This window comes from Stegodyphus dumicola, chromosome 10 (genome assembly GCF_044657685.1).
Source record: "Stegodyphus dumicola isolate Sdum_Otavi_A_Nest chromosome 10, ASM4465768v1".
NCBI classification, from domain to species: Eukaryota; Metazoa; Arthropoda; class Arachnida; order Araneae; family Eresidae; genus Stegodyphus; species Stegodyphus dumicola.
Window position 1 is genome coordinate 85246890 of NC_140777.1, and position 16930 is coordinate 85263819.

Here is a 16930-nt window from a genome sequence, read left to right on the forward strand (position 1 = left end):
ACTATACCAAAGCCTATATGGATGACGAAACACGAATTGAGTAATTGAAGAGTTAGGTTTGGAGGCAACTTTCCATTGATAAGATCTGTCTCCTGCCTGCTCAACAATTATTCACTAATGCAAATTAATTTAGTCTTAGAAATTTTTTTATAAAATTTTTTAGGATTAATTTTTGGAATTTTATTAACCATGGATTTAGATACTTAGTTTACATATGCTCTCAATTTATATGATTTTGTAGATTAGTTCGCATAAATAATTAATCATTTATTTGTATGCAATTAAAATTTCATAATTTGAAATTTTAATTTTAATTAACTTTAAATTTGCTTTTTACGAATAGAGAACGTTTGTTAAATTCAAATTTCATTCCTTGCTGCAATGGCGCAAGAGAATTATTTAAATTTAATTTAACTTTACTATTTATTCTTATATAGTGTATTTGGAATATTGCTGTTGAAGTGAATTTTATGGTTTAAGTGCGAAGAACAGGATATTTAATAAATAAAGGTAACACATAAAATGTTAAAAAAAGCTCCTTTGGGCGTAATATTAAATCTGAAAACATTCAGCTTTATTTCGTTTTATATTTTTCAATTTTTAATAAAGATATTTTGAGGTTTTATGTATTTTTGCATTGTCGCGAATCGAGAACTGAATTAATTGAATGAGAAATATTTCTCTAATAAATTCGAAGAAATAAGTTTTAAGTGAAATGCAGGAAAAAATGCGTATAATTTAATATTCCGTACAAGGAAGTCATATGGTGTACACATCACATTTTTGTATAATATAGTCATTGGTGATGAAAAATGAATGCACTACGATAACCTGAAGAAAATGAAATCATGGGAACCACCTGGCCATGCTTCAACATCGACATCCAAGATGAATATTCATGAAAAAAACTCATGTTGTGTATATGGTGGAATCAACTTAGTGCCATGAGTATTATGGGTACTTAGTGCTAGTACTATGAGTAGCTTAAACCATTACAGGGGCTCTCTATCGAGCACAACTAATGAGACTTAACGGAGCGCTCAAAGAAAATTGTGCCCATTACTACTCTAGACATGACAGAATTATTCTGCTACATGATAACGCTTATCCACATGTGGGAGCGTCGGTCAGAATCTACTGGAAAACGCTCAAATGAGAAGCATTTATCCTCCTGTATGCACCAGATATTGCGCCTTCCGATTTCTATTTGTTTCGAGTGATGACGCGTGGTCTATCTGAGCAGACTTCTTCTTATATGAAGATACCGAGAATTAGCTTGATGATTTGTGGACGGCCCCGAAAGATGAAGCATTCTTCAGACGTGGTATGCCTATGTTGCCAGAAAAATGGCAAAAAAGTAATGGCTAAAGGTGGGCAGTACTTTAAATAAAACATAATGTACCGTTCTTTCACAAGAAATGCCCAATTTTTATAAGAAACAGCGGAGACTTATTTGTACTCCCAATACTTTATTCATAAAACTAATGCGTTGCTAAAATAGGGCCGGATATAAAATCAAATTACGTAATCAAACCATCAAGTCATCTTAAGCTAAGTTAATTCTAGTCCTTAATTTACAATGCAAACTTTCATGAGTCAGTATTCAGTACCTAAAAGTTCTGCTATATCAATTAATACAGCCGATACAGAATAATTTCTCTTAACCGAAAGGAAGAGGGAGAAAATATAGTTAGAATAATTAGAAATAGTTAGATGGTCAACCGTGTTCAGTATTTTTTATTTTTTAAAAACACATTTTAGAAGTAAATATATAGTATTTTATAATAAAAAGTGGTCTCTGACGCACTTCGCCAAGCGATAAGTCGTGGAAGAATTCTGTTAAAATATTGAATAAATTGTACAATTGTCAAAATAATAGCAAAACATATTATAAAGAGCAAAAACGTTTTTAAAAAATATGATGTGCACACCACATGACTTCCTTGTACGAAATATTAAATACTATGCACGTTTTCTTGCATTTCATTTAAACTTATTAGATTGAGTTAAACCTACTTCGCCGAAAGCGCATAAACCACAATAGAATAAATGCATTCTTTAAAATTCATTTTGTTTACCATAGCGAAACTCTAGCGCTAGGTTTACTTAACAGTATTATATTTCGTTCATATTATAAATCATAATGCACAAAATTTATATCATTTAAAGAATAGAATTATCTAATCGTTGCCACATGTTCTATTCAAATACTATAATAAAGCTAGAACGATGTATAAAAGAAATTAAGCAAGCAAAACAAAAAAAGAAACAGTGTTTCACAGACGATTGTGTATTTCTCATTGAATTAATTCAGTTTTCACTTCGCGACAAGGCAAAAATACATAAAAACTCAAAATATCTATATTAAAAATTACGAAGTAAATCTCAAACGCTTATTTCCTCGAAAAAATTCCAGAAAGAATTAAGCATGATTTAATTGGCAATAATAAATGAATGCGTTATCTTTGTTGTTACGAAGCTAAGTTTCTCTAGATTGGCAACAAATCCACTAGTCTCCTGTTTCAAATGTAAACATCAATGGCCGCCATTAAAAACAGGCTTAGCGGCAATTAAACAAGTTTAAAATTGCTGATAATTCTAAAAATATTGCACACAGATTTACTAAAGGCATAAAATCCTTAACCGGAAGATAAAAACAACATAATTCAATCATTTTTAAAGCAAAAAATGTACAATTTACAAACATATAAGAGTAAAGAAACTGAGATCACTGAGCCGGGTAACTGAGTGGATATATATATAAATATATTTATATACGTTTGGTGCGGCCGATTGCAACCAAAATACGAGGTGTACATATACATGTTATAGCGGTCCTATATACAAAATTTCAACGTTCTGAGGCTACTCGTTTTTTAGTTATGCGAGATACATACGTACGTACGTTCGTACAGACGCCACGAAAAATTCTCTTCAGAATTCATTTTAAAGCAGTTTTATAATTTTTTGGAGGAAAAGAGTATTTTATTCCGTCCTTACGTGCAGATATCAAGGAAATACATCGTTAAATTGCATTTGAAAGCGGTCAAAATGGGATATTTTCGTTGAAATATGCTGCCTGAAACTTTTCGCGATTACAATACTTCCTTTTTACTTCGTACAAGGAAGTAAAAAGGGCGAATTTGTTACAAGGATCAAGAAAAAATTCAAGTAATTTTTAGAAATATTACCGGCAGTATATGAAAAGGATTACGTCTAGGCAATATATTACAAGGATTCCATGGAATGTCTAGACATTATATTGCAAATATTCTGTAGAATGTCTAGGCAGTGTATTGCAAGGAGTCTGTAGAATTTCTAGGCAATATATTACAACGATTATGTTGAATGACTAAGGAATATATTACAAGGATTCTATGGAATGCCTAGGCAGTATGTTACAAAGATTCGGTAGAATGTGTAGGCATTATATTACAACGATTCTATAGAATTACTAGGCAGTATATTACAAAGACCATGTTGAATGTTTAGGAAATATATTGCATGGATTCTTCTGATTGTCTAGACTATTGAAAGAATTTTTTCGAATGACTAGGCAGTATATTACAAGGGTTCTATAGGATACCTGGGAAAATATTACAAGAATTCTATACAATGTCTAGGCAATATATTACAGGTATTCTATAGAATGATTAGGCAATATATTACAAGGATTTTGTAGGATGACTAGACTATATATTATAAGGATTTTATGGAATGAATGTTCTATAAAATACAATCGTTGTAATATATTGAAAATCCTGGGAAATATATTGTAAAAATTCTACAGAATGTCTAGGCAATACATTACAAAAAATCTATAGAATATATAGGCAATACATGGAATACCTGGTAAAGTAAGAAACATCCGAATTATTTTAGTATTATACACATTTTCCCGAAGAATCATACAGAATGACAAGCGTTATTTAGTACATTAATTGTAACTAAGTAATATCATTAACTGCAGCTTAAAATTATTGTTTTTTCCCATTGCGAACTATTTCTCTTCTTGCCTCATTTTCAGTGAAAAAGAAGAAACGTGCTTCTTCCGTTTGAAAATCTTTTCCCTGACCACAAATAAAAAGTCTGAATTACATATCTCTCACCGCTTCTGTAAGGGCAATGAGAATAACCACAATTTCTCTAGAGTCAACAAACAAATATATTATAGTAACTTTGGTTTTCTTATTCGATAAGGCAATACACGATATTTCTTTTCCTTACACTCAGGTAAGATGACCGCATATAGGAGGAGACCAAACTGATCCTTTCTCCACACCCAGAGAAATAAATGTGAAACAAAAAGGGGAGGAATACCCTGTTTTTAGTTTGACCTTCGAAGGCTATCTGATGCTTAAAGTTGGAAAACTATTGTTGAGATTTGAAAAGTGTCATAGCATCTGGGTCTTTCACCTTTTTTTAAAATTTTTTTATAAGTCTTCAGATATACTGAATAAAATCCTTGAAAGAGCAGAAAGTGGAGAAATAAGGATATTTTTCTGATTGAATTCAAAGCTTGAAAGAATAACAAGCAAGAAAATCGAGAATTCTAAGATACTTGAGATTGTATTGTTCATTGTAATTGTCCAGTATGGGTAATTTATTTAATTTCATTTATTTTTATTGCAGAAATTTATCATTTTTTGTAAAAAAAATAACAATAAAAAATAAAATAAAATAAATCTGAAAGTTTTAAAATTTTATATTACGCCCAAAGGGGCGTTTTTTTTTAACGATTTGTGTATTACCTTTATTTATTAAATATCATGTTCTTCGCATTTAAACCATAGAATTCAGCAGCAGTATCACAGAATATTTAAAAAGAGCATATCTTTAGAATTTCCAATACATAGTTTGGCGCGCTGAAGTTAAAAATGTGTTTTTTCCGTGGAGTGTTGCCGTTGCTCGCTTTGAAATCGTTGAATTAGTTAAACAAAAGTTCGTTGAAGTTTTACAAAATATGAAATAGATAACAAAAGAAATTCCAAATCCCAAATTTGAGCTTCAGAAACCCATATTCGAGGGGAGGACTACGCCATTCAAAATTGATGACTCTAGGTACCGTTGTTTTTTCACAGTGCGAGAAATACACATACTTTCAGGTAGATTCTTCGTTATTTAATTCCTTTAAATATAATGCAGGGTTCTAATATTTGGTGGCAACAATTTGAAAAGTGAAACGCCGTTTTATAGTGGACGACGTAAAATGCCAAAATGAAATTAATAGCCCTACTGGGCAACTTGCTTCTTTGGGCTAAAAATAAAAATATTGCTTAAATTTTAGCTCAAAAGAGTTTAATCTCCAAACACGATTTGGCATTGATTCATTTTAAATGTCGTTCACTGTAAATTAAATTTTAACGTTTCATTCGAGTCTGCTGCCATTTGGCAAATTATAAGATACTTATTTTTCAAATTTAATCTGTTTGTGGTTTGTTAACAAATAAGTTATTTAAAAGCAGCAGATGAAGTTCTTAAGAATATTACTTTTTTTACTTTTCAATCGGATTGATTTAAATAAAAACGCATTTAATTCACGATGCATCTAATTAAAAACATTAAGTATTTTTATAGAATTACGCTACATATTTTTTTTTTTTACTTTTCAAATATATAAAAGATATATAATGTTCCCATGTTACTGTAGCTGCATATTCATCTATGATCTTAAAAAATGTTTTGTTATTCCCCCCCCCCGAGCCACCTCTATTGATAATTTCTACCTGATAACTAGATTATTATTATTGTTACTCACACGCTTCATCCTAAGGCACTACACGGAAGGGAGGGATGCCTTCGTGGAGGACTTTCTAAGGTAAGCTGGCTCCTATTAACACGTTACACGCGTAGGGAAAGCGCCCATGCAGCCAGTCGTTCACGGGATTCGAGCCTTGGACGAGACGAGTTCACGGTATTCGAGACTGGTAGTTCGGTCCACTGCCAGTGTTCAGAGACTTTAACTCTCGGCTGCTAGTGGACTTGTTAACTCTATTAAACTTTAAAAGAGCACTTTGAAGCAACTGTTAAAATTAATTTTACGATTGAAAGAAAATGAAGTTCCTTCAATTTTCAGTGCTTGCCCCAAATATTTGCCTTCAAAATCATCTCGTGAAGAAAAGCTGAAGAAAAAAGAGAGAAGGGAAAATGAGCAACTTGAAGCAGTAATATCTAAAAACATAGCAGAATAGCAAGCATATGAAAAGAATTACTGTTATAGTAATCTGAGCGAGCTTTTATCATGTCTAAAAAATGTTAAGATACCTGATGATTTAACAGTTGTGATTAAAGAAAATAGTCTATTTTTTCTACAGATAAGCACAGAATCTGCTCCTTTTATTTCTGCATCAGTTGTTATCCATGATGATCTGCAAGTGAAAGCATATTTTAGAGATATTCCATTAACAGAAATTAGTAACCATGAATTCCCTTTAAAAATTAATAATGTGCATAATCTCTGTTCGTTGCTTAAAAAAGTTGCAAAAATTAAAGATGATAATAATGAAAACAGCTTTAAAACAAAAATTTATTATTCGTAACTCAAGGCCTTCTTCGTGAATTAGAAAAAGAAGAATGCTCCTGAACATAAAAAGAAAGTAGTTCAGTTTATATGTGAGCAGCTGGTCATTAAATAACTCATTGTCCAAAAAAAAAAAAATAAATAAATGACTCATTGTCCAAACAAGGAGGAAAGAAAAGAAAAATTCAAACTTTTAAATAATGAAAAAAGATTACTTTAAATTTTATTTTGAGAAACTTCATTTTTGTTCGTGGCATACAAGTTTAATTGCATAGATACAGAAGCTAGTCAGAGCACCAAACTTTATTGAAAAGTTTTTAATGTTAATTTGTATGAAAAAATCTACAATTTGAATATAATAAGAATAAGAACATTTTGAGAATGTTATTAAAATACTTGGTAAATTGACAGCAGAGGAAAATTTATTTAAAAATTGTGAATTTCAATACGGGAAGGCGGGATAGGGATGGAGTGTTAATGTAAGGGACGTCTGGTATCCTATTATGCCATAGCACTTTTTCTGACATAATTAGGCTCTGCCACGTACACTCTGGTAACGAGGATTGGAAACCTCGGCTAGCACTTTGCTATTTAAGAAAATTCTATTTAAGAATAAAAATATGGAAGAATTGTAATTCAACTTGTGTATATATGTGTATATAGAATTAGTTTCTTTAATGGAAGCTTTTGTGCTTTTAAATCTGCCCTGCTAAAATTTAAAAGCTTCTAGTATCCTTAAAAATATTTCCATACATCCTTCCTATATATTTTTTATGCAGTTAAGTGACTTGAATATTATTAGTACAGAGCGAGATTCCAACATTTTCTTACTGTTACTTATCAAAAGTCGACCAGTACTTTAAAGCAATATTTTAACTGTAAACATACAATATAAGACCATACAAAAATTAATAATATGTAACATACTTTGTGCATATGAATATGTTTTCAATATTATATCCGCGAATGAATTGAAAATACATATTTTCATCTCTCTCTCTCTGTATATATATCTATTTATATATATTAAATGTTAAATGGATATATATAAAGTTAAAAAAAAAGAAAGAAAAGAAAAAAAAAAGAAAAAAGAAAAATAATGTGTATCTGCATCACTAGAAAACACCATCTTGTTAGTAAAGCTTTAAAAACGTACAGTGGCTCCCGAAAGTGTTCGTACACTTATGATTTTCATTGAAATAGAGCTCTATCCATTAATTAAAAGTAAACTTTCTGAATGTGATTTTAATAATAAGATCTATAATCTATTCGTAATAAAATTACATGAAATATTTTTTAAATATAGCGAAACTTTATTTTTAAGAGATTAATAATCAAAAAATGATAAACATTTTATCTCACAAAAGTCTTTTTACACTGAAATATTTTTGGATAAAATCAAAATTAGAATTATCGTTTGCCGCTTTTTTTTAATTTTTGCATTAGGATGGCATTTAAAAAATCATTTGCTTGAATTTTTTATTGTTTACTTGATAATATTCTATTTATTACTGAAAAATGGGTCGCAGTCGTAAAGAAAATACAAACAGCATTCGAAAATTGATAATTTTTAATTGAAAATTGATAATTACCACAGTAGTGGTAAATCAATTCGAAATATCGCTAAATTAGTTCATTTATCCCATTCTACAGTGCAGTATGTGATAAAACGCTTTAAAGAAGAAAATCGGATTGAAAACAAGGTAAGAAAATGTCGACCGAGAAAGTTAACTAAACGTGATGAGAGAATTATTATTAGAAAATTTGTGAAAAACCCATGTTTGTTTGTAAAAGTTTCTGCAGAATTTAATGCAAAGTTTTCTACTTCAATTTCACCGTAAACTGTTCGAAGAGTTTTCAGAGAAGCTGGATTACATGGGCGTTCTGCCCGTAAAAAAATTTTAATTAGTGAGAAAAACAAAAAGCTTAGGCTTTCATTTGCAAAATCAATGATAAATACACCCGAAATGGACTGGAGTAATGTCCTATTTGCTGACAAAAGCAAATTTAACATTTTTGGTTCCAATGGTTGAATAATTGTATGGAGAAGAAAAAATGAGGAACTTCATTCTACTTACTCATTCTAATGAGAACTTAGTTGGAACAGTTAAGCATGGCGGTGGAGGTGTTCTTGTGTGTGTGTGTGTGGGGGGGCATGACAGCATCAGGACTAGGTAATTTGGTATTTATTGATGGCATAATGAATCATTCTCTTTATTTTAAGAGACAATTTAAAATTATCAGCCCAAAATTTGGGTATTGGAAACAATTTTATTTTTAATCATGATAACGATCCTAAGCTTGGCTCTCAACGTTCGCTTGTAGTGTTTCTATAATTGTCCACAGGTGTTGAAAACACCACCTCAGTCGCCAGATTTAAACACCATAGAACACATTTCTAAAGAACTGGAGGTTAGAATACGAAAACACGACATCAAAACGAAAAGCGAATTCAAAACAGTCATGATGGAAGAATGGATGAACATTGATACAGAAATTACAAAAAAAAAAAAAAAAAAAAAACTAGTAAAATCTATTTCCAGATGCTCAAAAGCGTTGTGGATGCTAAAGGATATCGTACTAAATATTAATTTAACGAAAAATGCAAATATTTACTAATATGCCAAGATTTTTTTGAAGTGTACGAAGACTTTTATGATAAAGATAAATAAGATATATGAGATAAAATATTTGTCGTTTTTTGATTATTAATTTCTTAAAAATAAAGTTTCGCTATATTAAAAAAACATTTCATCTAATTTTGTTACGAATAGATTACAGATCTTATTATTAAAATCTCATTCAAAAAGTTTACCTTTAATTAATGGATAGAGCCCTATTTCAATGAAAATCATAAGTGTAAGAAAACATTTGGGAGCCACTGTATATATTTTAAAGGTAAAGTAGTAGGTGACCAACGGCGATTGTCAGCCGCCAGTTTGTGACGTCACGATCTCGTAGTTGGGCTTCTATTTGAAAAGGTGTTGGTAGAGTGCCTTAACTCCGCTTGGCGTTCACCAATGGTGAAAGCGTAATGTAGTTGAAAATTGTTTGTTTTAGCTGGTTAGAATAAACAGACCGCAGGCGGGCTGCATGGACGTTTTCCTGATTTTTCCTATGCGTAACGTGGATGCAAACCAGCTTCCCTTAGAAAGTCGTCTAGGAAGGCATAGCTCTCCTTAGGTAGGTAAGAATAATCCTTTTCCCTTGAGTTGGGAAGATACTTTTCACGTGTGTCAACACCGTCAAAATAAACAAAAGAAACCAGCTTCATCCACGCTCTAAAGCAGAGTTTCTTAAACTGTGGGTTGCGAATCCCAAGGGGTCGCCAAAAATTTTAGCAGTTATGATATTTCTTTAACTTTGCAATAATTTTATAATTACCAAATATTTTTACACAATATATCTGAAAATAGATTAAGATAAGACAATTCAGACAAAGAAAAAAACGAAACGTTTCGACGCATTCTTTTTATAATATAAACGTTCATTTTCCTTGCTTTGCACGTGACTCTGTCATTTCGTCTGTCACTTATTTAAAATTTTCACATTGTTCTATATCTTAAATATAGAAATTAAAGTTTACGACCTGAAACTGCAATAGTATATTACAGTACAAGTGAAAAAAATTGACAATTTCACTCCCGCGTGTGTCGGATTTGCGCAATACTTATGGGGTCCAACAAAATTTTTGTAAATATTATGGGATCCTGGGGGTCACGAAAAAATCTTCGTGGATAAAAGCTAAGAAACGCTACTTTAAAGAATTGGGAATCATGCTGCCATCTATTGAGGAAACAGTAAATTAAAAGATTGTCAACTAAAGAAACCATTGGAATACATCAAGTTTAATGAGAGTTATATTTTGCTAAATAAACATTATCATATACACTTAGATTCATTTAAAATCAGCATCTAGTACAATAATAACAGCTAATTAATCTTCGTTTTTCTCCTTTAATACAAATTGGGATTGAATAATCCTTACTGCAATTATTCAGTAAGAAATTTTAACCTATGTTTACTGCATATGATAAAAAAAAGTAAAGTGATTTTTCTTCCTACAGACCGATTTAGTATTATTTTAGCTGTTTAATAAAAAAATAATTAATAACTACTAAATTTAAAACTATTGAATGGAATTGCTTATTAAGTCAGATAAAAATATTTAGATTTATTCGAGTGGAACTTGTTAAGTTTTTTATATTACTCTTATAAATAACATATGCAGTCTGTAATAAAACTGTACTTTTTTAAAACATCTGATTTTAATATGAGACTTTAATTTTGTGAAAATAAATAAAAGAAACAATTTAAAGTAGTACTTCTAATTTACGTCCCTAGATGGCAGCATCAACATAGATTTTTTTAAGCTTGAAATTGAATCGCTGGTCAAAGTTAAATTATAGATAACCGGAAAAAAAAGGAATTAATCTTAAATTTCTGAATCTATTTTTCAGAATTTTGTTTAAGAGAATAAAATATAAAAATCGATAAGATAAGATAATTGTTACTGTTATAACTGTTTAAAAAAATCAATTTATAACAAAATTAATAAGTAATTATTAGTTTTGAATAATGTTGTAAATGGGACAAAGCTTCTTACAGGCCTGAAAACCATAGAGATCACTACGTTTATTTGGCTTGTCTGTGGTTGATACGTAATTTGAGCTTATGAATTCTGTTCAAAAGTGCTCATGGTAACTGTACCAATAACTCTTATATGTGTGTGTACATCTTCCAAGATGTGGAAATAAATTATTAGATCAACTAATTATTACACTTTATTCCTTTTTTCCTGACGGTCTTCCAGAGAGCTCCGGCACTTCTAATTTTAGAAATTAAGCCCTGCACATAGCAAAATGAACGTCTAGATTTATTACAGTACATTCCGGCGTATAACGTGTACTTTTAGTACAAATCTTACTTTTAGTACTTTTAGTTTAGTGCAAAATATCATGGTCGAACATTGTCGTCAAAAATATCGCTTTAAAAGATAAAGCACCTACAAATCATCTCATGGTGATAACATCGCAGATATGCGTTTACATCCATATAGTCTCCTATCTTCCTTATTCTTTTTTTAAACTACATTTTTCATGAAAATTTACCAGTAAAACTTTATAAAAAATTATCTATTAATGACTGTTCCGGTGCACCGGAACAGAACAACTCAACCTGACTCTTTCGCTTTTGGAACTATGCCAAAGAACATTCTTAATTCAGTTGAATAGTCAGACTCAGACGAACGCATTCGCAAGGCAGCTGCTATGCTGTCTATTCTTCACTATTTAGTTCTGTTCTCGTACTTATAAGTGTTATATGTTATTTTCTTGTTTATACTTGTATTGTGCAGTTATTTAATATAAGTTTCATGTTTAAAACGAGGACGTGTTTTGAGTTCCTTCACATTTACATCGCAACATAATAATTTTGGAGGCACCGGCGAGATTTCGGTTTCATCAGCACTGCAACACTGCATTCGGTACAGTAATGGATACTACTGGATACTTTTAGCTTCGAACTTCATTTAAAGACCAAGCAAGATAAGTATTTTTTTTCTTTTTTTACAAGTTTGACTTTGGTTTTCCTCATTGCACCATTACGTCGTAATGGAAGACAAGGTTAGGATTGCAAAAAATAGTAGAGGTAGAGCGAAAGCTGCTCTTACCAGAATTTCAAATTTCATTAATGATGATAAGCAGTTATTCGAAAAATACGATTTAATGAATAAACTTCAAAAAATTGAAAGCGTTTATTCTGATTTTGACAAGGCAGACTCAGAACTTCCGCCGGAAAGTTCTGAAATGGAAGAATTTGAGAAAAAATACTATGAAACCAAAGCCAAACTACAACAAGAACTTGAGAAATTAAATGTTACTGTTAATATGCAAGTTACTAATGTTAATGAACGTCAAATGCCAGGTTATAGTACTCCAAATACTGCTAATAATTTAAAATTACCGAGAATAAATATGCAATCCTTCAACGGTAATTACAGAAACTGGATGTCTTTCAAGGACTTATATGTATCATTAGTGCATAACAATGAAAATTTAAGTAACATTCAAAAATTTCAATATCTAAAGGGTTTATTAACTGATGAACCGGCTTCTGTTATTAAACATATTCCCATTTCAGAAAATAGTTATATGGAAGCCTGGGGAAAATTATTATCTAGGTATGATAAGAAAAAACAAATTGTCACATCACTAATAAAAACTTTCATGGAACAATCTTGTGTGATTAATGCAAACTCAATTAATTTGCGAAAAATTGCCGATACATCTGATGAAATTATCAGAGGTTTAAAATCTATTGATCCAAAAGCTAGTGAAAGGGATGTCTGGCTAATTTATATTTTATTACAGAAGGTTGACAACGAAACATGTAAACAATGGTCTGAATTTTCAGCAAAAGTGGAATTTCCTACTTTTGAAATGTTTATTCAATTTATAAATGATAGATGTTCCTCGTTAGAAATTTTCCACGAAAAAGAAAGGGAAAAAACTCAACCTAGTGTTAAAAGATTTTCTGTGAACAAAGGTATCAAATGTATTATGTGTAAATCAGATCATTTTCTGTTCAAATGCCCCAAATTTAAAGCACTAACTGTCAAAGAAAGAAATCAATTTGTCAGGAAAAATAATCTTTGTTTAAATTATTTTTCTAGTCAGCACAAAAAATCTGAATGTATGTCTCAACATCGTTGTCATTATTGCCAGTTATTGCATCATAGTACTCTGTGTGAAAATCCGTTAAAAAGTTATTCAACATCTGCGTCTCTTTCTGAGACCAGTTTTCAGTCAGAACAGCAAAGAAAGAATCCAACCGCGAATGAAATACCAAACATTGCGTCTACGAATGAAAACAAAAACGGAACTGTAATTCAAAATAATAGCGTTCAAACAACTTTTGGCTTATTGCCAACTGCATATGTAAATGTAATTGATTCGATGGGTCAAAAACGTAATATTAGAATGCTTTGTGATAGTGGTTCCGAATCAACATTATTATCTGAATCTTGTATTAATTTATTGCGATTTAAAAGAAAAAATGCGCGTTTTCCTGTCAAGGGTTTAGCTGAGTCAGAAGTCGCAGTTACAAAAGGTTGTGTTGAAATCGAGTTGATGTCAATCCATGATGCATCAGTGAGAATGCCAATTAAGGCATTTGTATTAGATAAACTAACTGCTGCGCTTCCAAGCCAAAAAATAAATGAGAAAGACTTTTCGCATTTGAAAAATGTAAAGTTAGCTGATCCATATTTTCACATTCCGGATAAGATAGATATTATTCTAGGATCTGACTACTTGTTTTCTATTTTACTTCCTGGACAAATAACTTGTTCTCAAAGTGATTTAATTGCTCAAAACTCAATTTTTGGTTTCCTCATATCCGGAAAACTACCGGAATATCAAACGAAATCAAATTCACTTTCAAACATGCATATTTATGAAATAAATATTGACAGCGAATTGAAAAGGTTTTGGGAGTTAGAAGAAGTACCAAATTCAACTGACACTGCATTCTCGCCTGAAGAACAATTTGTTGAAACACATTTTCGGGAAAATTACTCAATTAATTCAGATGGTCGTTTTGTGGTGAAGTTGCCATTTTTAAAATCTAAATCTGAATTAGGTAATTCAAAACCAGCTGCACTTTCTCGATTATATGCTATGGAACGTAAATTTAAGGAAAACTCGGAATTTGAAAACCAATACAAGGATTTTATGCATGAATATGAAAATTTAGGTCATATGGAATTGGTCACACAAACCTGTTTAAATAGATTTCAGAATGAGCAATATTTCCTTCCCCATCATGCAGTGATCAAGCCGTCTAGTACAACTACTAAATTAAGAGTCGTTTTCGACGCTTCATGTAAAACTTCCAACGGTAAATCATTGAATTCTATCTTGGGTGTTGGTCCTAAATTGCAACGAGACATTTTCGAAATTTTACTTAATTTTCGATTTCCGGAAATAGTCTTTTCAGCAGACATAGAGAAAATGTACCGTCAAGTTTTAGTGTCCGATGAGGATCGGAACTACCAACAAATTCTTTGGAGGTTTAATCCTAACGAAGAAATACGCACATACAAGTTAAACACCGTAACATATGGTTTAGCTCCAGCTTCTTTCCTAGCCACTAGATGCATTAAGCAAATTGCACTAGATTATTCACAAAATAGTGCTGTGTCTCATACTTTACTACACGATGTATACATGGATGATTTGCTATCGGGTTCAAGTACCGATAGTGATGCAATATCACTTTGTAAGGAAATTACCAATATTTTACAAACACACGGTTTCCACCTACGAAAGTGGAATTCTAATTCAAATGCATTTCTTGCAGAATTTCAAGAACATTGTTCAACGGACACTAATTTAGAAATAATTCCTAATGATAAGGAAAGCACGAAAGTCTTAGGATTATTTTGGAATTCTTCAACAGACACATTCATGTTCAAACCCGCACTTGCACTCACCTCACCGCTGACAAAAAGACACATTTTGTCCCAATCGGCACGCATTTTCGATCCATTAGGATTAATTTCACCATGTACTGTTGTATTAAAAAATTTTTTTCAGAAGCTCTGGCTTACAAAAGGGGACTGGGATTCTCCTATTCCACAAAGCCTTGCTGAAGATTTGTTTAAATTTCAGAAATCTTTCAATGCAGTTGAACATTTTACCGTTCCTAGAGGTGTCACGCTTATTTCCTCTGACACATTTGAATTGCACGGCTTTTGCGACGCGTCAACACTTGCTTACGCTGCTGCAATATATTGCAAACAAATACACGAAAATGAAATAAAGGTTTCTCTCTTAGTTTCTAAAACTAAAGTCGCACCTCTCAAACAAGTATCTGTTCCTAAATTGGAACTATGCAGTGCTCATTTGCTTTCAAAGTTATATCGTACAGTCATGAACACTCTCAAAAAATATAAGTTTGATGTTTACGCTTGGACTGACTCCAAAGTCGTACTTTCCTGGCTCTCGGCACATCCCCGTAAATGGAAGACTTTTGTTGCAAACCGGACGTCTCAAATAATCGAAGTACTTCCAACAAAATACTGGAGGCATGTCCCTTCCAAAGAGAACCCAGCAGATATCGCTTCGCGTGGTATTGATCCCAAATGTCTTCCTAATTGCAACTTGTGGTGGAATGGCCCAAGTTGGCTTTTTTTGGATTCGTCTCACTGGCCGAAAGAGGAATCCGCTTCCAAAGAAATCGAGGATCTAATTAAAGCTGAACAAAGATCTGATCCTATATTTTCATTTCATAGTGCTACATCAAATGAATTATATAGTGATTTATTTGAAAAATATTCATCATTTTCTAAGATTATACGCATTTTAGCATATTGTTTAAGATTCATCAATAAGTGCAAAACCAATAACGAATGTCAAACACTTATAACTGATTCCTTTTCTCCACTCACTTACACGGAAACTAAAAATGCAGAAATAATCATAATTCGATGGGTTCAGAAAGATTATTTTAATGAAGACCTAAAATGCATTAAAAATCAAAGATCGTTGCCTAAGAAAAGTCAGCTACACTCCCTCCATCCGTTTATAGATGAAAACAGTCTTTTACGGGTGGGAGGGCGTTTACAAAATTCAGAATTGTCTTTTAATCAAAAGCACCCAGTGATTCTACCTGCTAAACACAAGATAAGTGAGCTCATTGTAAAAGAAAAGCATGTGACTTATTTACATGCTGGTGCTTCATTACTGTCCCACATTATCAAACAATCATATTGGATAATAGGTGGAAAAAAGCTCATTAATAAATGTGTTCACAAATGCATCAAATGCTTCAAATTTAAAGCATCCACCGCATCTCAGCTTATGGGTAATCTACCTAAGCATCGTGTAACACTCGAGAGGCCTTTCTTCAACTGCGGAGTGGACTATGCCGGTCCTATTTCAATCAAATTCAACAAGGGTCGTGGAGCAAAATCAACCAAGGGTTACATTGCTCTATTTATTTGTCTCGCTACTAAGGCACTACACATCGAGGCAGTGAGCGATTTAACCGCTGATGCATTTTTAGCTGCTTTGCGTCGCTTCAGTGCTAGACGAGGAGCTCCAAGTCACATTTACAGCGACAATGCAACAAACTTCGTTGGGGCTAATCGAAAACTCAGCGAAATACAACGATTGTGGGCCTCACTTCCTAAGAACGAAGCCGTTGCTCATCATTTAACTCAAGCATCAATAGAATGGCACTTTATACCTCCAGCATCTCCTCATTTCGGAGGAATTTGGGAGGCCGCAATTAAATCAACCAAATATCACTGTAAAAGAGTAATAGGTGAAACGCTACTTACTTTCGAAGAATTGACAACTCTATTGGCTCAGATAGAAGCCATTTTAAATTCTCGTCCGTTATGTA